Source organism: Triticum dicoccoides, chromosome 6B, assembly GCF_002162155.2.
Source record: "Triticum dicoccoides isolate Atlit2015 ecotype Zavitan chromosome 6B, WEW_v2.0, whole genome shotgun sequence".
NCBI lineage: Eukaryota > Viridiplantae > Streptophyta > Magnoliopsida > Poales > Poaceae > Triticum > Triticum dicoccoides.
Window position 1 is genome coordinate 558,491,823 of NC_041391.1, and position 6,153 is coordinate 558,497,975.

The window sequence follows — 6,153 nt, forward strand, 5'->3', positions numbered from 1 at the left end:
TGGAAGATATAGGTCATATAGTCCATGGGAGGGAGGCTAACCAGCGCACAAGGGGCTGGTGTGCCCCCACAAGGGAGGAGGCCTAATTGGACTAGGGAAAGGGGGCGCCACCCCCCTTTCCTTCTCCTACTCCCTCTCCTCCCCCCTTTCCACCTCCGTAAGAAACATACATCTTATCAAAATATCGAACAAATACAAAATTCACATAACTACTAATAGAAAGACTTCTCCCTTGTCCTCAGGAACAAACGTAACTACTCACAAAGCATATTCATGTTCATAATCAGAGGGGTAATATTGTGCATAAAGGATCTAAACATATGATCTTCCACCAAATAAACCAACTAGAATCAACTACAAGGAGTAATCAACACTACTAGCAACCTACTAGCACCAATCCCGGACTTGGAGACAAGAATTGGATACAAGAGATGAACTAGGGTTTGGAGATGAGATGGTGCTGGTGAAGATGTTGATGGAGATTGCCCTCTCCCGATGAGAGGAGCGTTGGTAATGACGATGGTGATGATTTCCCCCTCCCGGAGGGAAGTGTCCCCGGCAGAACAGCTCTGCCAGAGCCCTAGATTGGTTCCGCCAAGGTTTCGCCTCGTGGTGGCGGAGTCTCTTCCCGAAAGGTTCTCTTCTATTTTTTTTCTCATCGAAAGACTTCATATGGGAGAAGATGGGCGTCGGAGAGCCACCAGGGGGCCCACGAGGTAGGGGGCGCGCCCAGGGGGCGCCCCCACCCTCGTGAGCAGGGTGTCGGCCCCCTGGCCTTCATCTTTAGCGACGATTTTTCTTTATTTATTTTAAGATATTCCGTGGAGTTTCAGGACTTTTGGAGTTGCGCAGAATAGTCCTTCAATATTTGCTCCTTTTCCAGCCCAGAATTACAACTGCCGGCATTCTCCCTCTTCATGTAAACCCTGTAAAATAAGAGAGAATAGCCATAAGTATTGTGACATAACGTGAAATAACAGCCCATAATGCAATAAATATTGACATAAAAGCAAGATGCAAAATGGACGTATCAGGGCGCCATCCACGCCATTGGAAAAGAAGCTTTCCTGAGGTGGGAACAACGTTGACCCCGTCGCCGACATAGAGCTCGCCTAAAGGGGGCCGACATCCGCACCAACATAGAGCTCGCCCAAGGCGGGCGCACCTTCTACGCCGCCACTGAGGCAGAGCTCAATCTCTACACTTTTGCTGACATGAAGCACGTCCAAGGTCACCTTGCATGGTTTCATGCTAATCCTGCATTGCCGCTTGTTGAGGCGGCAACATCGTTGACATCTACCCCAACATCCACACGACGCACGTCCACAACATCGCCCAAGCACCGGCAAGGCGAAGCTATACTCCACCGACATGTCATTCTCCACTGAAGCAATCCATATCTTGCTGGGCACCAATGAGGCAAAGGCAAGTCAACCAGTCCGACACCGACATGGCGTACACCACTAGGTCGGGCACCGACGAGGCGAAGGCCACACACCTCATCATTGGATAATGACAAGGCGGAGGAATATTGCTAAGCATAGCCGGAGCGATGGGCGTACCGCTCTCCCCTTCACTTCATCACCACATCCCCACCATCTACGCCAAGCCAATGAGGCAACCGAAGCTTTCAACAAGAGGCTCAACAAGATACTCACGAAGACGGTGACTAGGAACAACAGAGACTAGCATGACCATATCTTCGAGTCCTTATGGGCGTACCGCGTCACGGTCCGTACCCCAACAAAGGCGACTTTATTTTCTCTCGTTTACGGGAGTGAGGCAGTCCTACCACTGGAGGTCCAGTTACCCTCTTTGAGGGTGGCTATCCAAGATGAAATTGTTGGAAATATACCCTAGAGGCAATAATAAAAGTGTTATTATTATATTTCCTTGTTCGTGATATTTGTCTTTTATTCATGCTATAACTGTATTATCCGGAAATCGTAATACACGTGTGTATACATAGACCATAACATGTCCCTAGTGAGCCTCTAGTTGACTAGCTCGTTGGTCAACAGATAGTCACGGTTTCCTGACTATGGACATTAGATGTCATTGACAACAGGATCATGTCATTAGGAGAATGACGTGATGGACAAGACCCAATCCTAAGCATAGCACAAGATCATGTAGTTCGTTTTGCTAGAGCTTTTTCAATGTCAAGTATCTCTTCCTTAGACCATGAGATCGTGTAACTCCCGGATACCGTAAGAGTGCTTTGGGTGTACCAAACGTCACAACGTAACTGGGTGACTATAAAGGTGCATTACAGGTATCTCCGAAAGTGTCTGTTGGGTTGACACGGATCGAGACTGGGATTTGTCACTCCGGATTACGGAGAGGTATCACTGGGCCCACTCGGTAGTGCATCATCATAATGAGCTCAAAGTGACCAAGTGTTTGGTCACGGGATCATGCATTACGGCACGAGTAAAGTGACTTGCCGGTAACGAGACTGAACGAGGTATTGGGATACCGACGATCGAGTCTCGGGCAAGTAACATACCGACTAACAAAGGGAATTGCATACGGGGTTGATTGAATCCTCGACATTGTGGTTCATCCGATGACATCATCGAGGAGCATGTGGGAGCCAACATTGGTATCCAGATCCCGCTGTTGGTTATTGCCCGAGAGCCGTCTCGGTCATGTCTACGTGTCTCCCGAACCCGTAGGGTCTACACACTTAAGGTTCGGTGACGCTAGGGTTATTAGGAAGACTTGTATGTGACTACCGAATGTTGTTCGGAGTCTCGGATGAGATCCCGGACGTCACGAGGAGTTCCGGAAGGGTCCGGAGGTAAAGATTTGTATATGGGAAGTTGTCAAACGGACACCGGAAAGTTTCGGGGTCATACCAGTATTGTACCGGGACCACCGGAGAGGTTCCGAGGGTCCACCGGGAGGGGCCACCCCTCCCGGGGGGCCACATGGGCTGCGTGGGGATAGCAGCCAGCCCTTGGTGGGCTGGGCGCCCCCCCCCTTGGGCCCATGCGCCTAGGGTTGGGGGGGAAACCCTAAGGGGGGCGCACCCCCCTTGCTTGGGGGGCAAGCCACCCCTCCCTGGCCGCCGCCCCCTCTAGATCCCATCTAGAGGGGCCGGCCCCCCCTTGCCCCTTCCCCTATAAATAGAGGGGTGAGGGGAGGGCAGCTGCACCATAAGCCAAGGCGCAGCCCCTCCCCTCCCCAACACCTCTCCTCCTCCACGTGCTTGGCGAAGCCCTGTCGGAGTGCTGCTTCTCCACCATCATCACGCCGTCGTGCTGCCGGTGGAGCTGTCTTCCTCAACCTCTCCTTCCTCCTTGCTGGATCAAGACGGAGGAGACGTCGCCCGTACCGTACGTGTGTTGAACGCGGAGGTGCTGTCCGTTCAGCACTTGGTCATCGGTGATCTGAATCACGTCGAGTACGACTCCATCATCACCGCTCCCTCGAACGCTTCCGTACACAATCTACAAGTGGTATGTAGATGCAAACTCACTCCCTTGACTCGTTGCTTAGATGAACTCATAGATGGATCTTAGTGAAACCGTAGGAAAATTTTTAATTTTCTGCAACGTTCCCCAACAGTGGCATCATGAGCTAGGTCTATGCGTAGTTCTCTATTGCACGAGTAGAACACAATTTGGTTGTGGGCGTAGATCTTGTCAACTTGCTTGCCGCTACTAGTCTTATCTTGCTTCAGCGGTATTGTGGGATGAAGCGGCCCGGACCAACCTTACACGTACGCTTATGTGAGACCGGTTCCACCGACTAACATGCACTAGTTGCATAAGGTGGCTGGCGGATGTCTGTCTCTCCCACTTTAGTTGAAGCGGATTCGATGAAAAGGGTCCTTATGAAGGGTAAATAGAAGTTGACAAGATCACGTTGTGGTTATTCGTAGGTAAGAAAAACGTTCTTGCTAGAACCCAATTGCAGCCACGTAAAAGATGCAACAACAATTAGAGGACGTCTAACTTGTTTTTGCAGCAATTGTCATGTGATGTGATATGGCCAGAAGTTGTGATGAATGATGAATGATATATTGTGATGTATGAGATCATGTTCTTGTAATAGGAATCACGACTTGCATGTCGATGAGTATGACAACCGGCAGGAGCCATAGGAGTTGTCTTTATTTTTTGTATGACCTGCGTGTCATTGAAGAACGCCATGTAAACTACTTTACTTATTGCTAAACGCGTTAGTCATAGAAGTAGAAGTAGTCGTTGGCGTGACAACTTCATGAAGACACGATGATGGAGATCATGATGATGGAGATCATGGTGTCATGCCGGTGAAAAGATGATCATGGAGCCCCGAAGATGAAGATCAAAGGAGCTATATGATATTGGCCATATCATGTCACTACTCTATATAATTGCATGTGATGTTTATTATGTTTATACATCTTGTTTACTTAGAACGACGGTAGTAAATAAGATGATCCCTTACAACAATTTCAAGAAGTGTTCTCCCCTAACTGTGCACCGTTGCTAAAGTTCGTCGTTTCGAAGCACCACGTGATGATCGGGTGTGATAGATCCTTACGTTCACATACAACGGGTGTAAGACAGTTTTACACATGCAAAACACTTAGGGTCAACTTGACGAGCCTAGCATGTACAGACATGGCCTCGGAACACGAAGACCGAAAGGTCGAACACGAGTCGTATGGAAGATACGATCAACATGAGAATGTTCACCGATGATGACTAGTCCATCTCACGTGATGATCGGACACGGCCTAGTCGACTCGGATCGTGTAACACTTAGATGACTAGAGGGATGTCAAATCTGAGTGGGAGTTCATTCAATAATTTGATTAGATGAACTTAATTATCATGAACTTAGTCTAAAACCTTTTTGTAAATATGTCTTGTAGATCAAATGGCCAATGCTCATGTCAACATGAACTTCAACGCGTTCCTAGAGAAAACCAAGCTGAAAGATGATGGCAGCAACTATACGGACTGGGTCCGGAACCTGAGGATCATCCTCATAGCTGCCAGGAAACAATATGTCCTAGAAGGACCGCTAGGTGATGCTCCCGTCCCAGAGAACCAAGACATTATGAATGCTTGGCAGTCTCGTGCTGATGATTACTCCCTCGTTCAGTGCGGCATGCTTTACAGCTTAGAACCGGGGCTCCAAAAGCATTTTGAGCAACACGGAGCATATGAGATGTTCGAGGAGCTGAAACTAGTTTTCCAAGCTCATGCCCGGGTCGAGAGATATGAAGTCTCCGACAAGTTCTATAGTTGTAAGATGGAGGAAAACAGTTCTGTCAGTGAGCACATACTCAAAATGTCTAGGTTGCACAACCGCCTGTCCCAGCTGGACATTAACCTCCCGGACGAGGCGGTCATTGACAGAATCCTTCAGTCGCTCCCACCAAGCTACAAGAGCTTTGTGATGAACTATAATATGCAGGGGATGGTGAAGACCATTCCTGAAGTATTCTCAATGCTGAAGTCAGCAGAGGTTGAAATCAAGAAAGAACATCAAGTGTTGATGGTCAATAAGACTACTAAGTTCAAGAAGGGCAAGGGTAAGAAAAACTTCAAGAAGGACGGCAAAGATGTTGCCGCGCCCGGTAAGCCAGCTGCCGGGAAGAAGTCAAAGAATGGACCCAAGCCTGAAACTGAGTGCTTTTATTGCAAGGGGAAGGGTCACTGGAAGCGGAACTGCCCCAAATACTTAGCGGATAAGAAGGCCGGCAACACTAAAGGTATATTTGATATACATGTAATTGATGTGTACCTTACCAGTACTCGTAGTAACTCCTGGGTATTTGATACCGGTGCCGTTGCTCATATTTGTAACTCACAGCAGGAGCTGCGGAATAAGCGGAGACTGGCGAAGGACGAGGTGACGATGCACGTCGGGAACGGTTCCAAGGTCGATGTGATCGCCGTCGGCACGCTACCTCTACATTTACCTACGGGATTAGTTATGAACCTTAATAATTGTTATTTTGTGCCAAGTTTGAGCATGAACATTGTATCTGGATCTCGTTTGATACGAGATGGCTACTCATTTAAATCCGAGAATAATGGTTGTTCTATTTATATGAGAGATATGTTTTATGGTCATGCCCCTATGGTCAATGGTTTATTCTTAATGAATCTCGAGCGTAATGTTACACATATTCATAGTGTGAATACC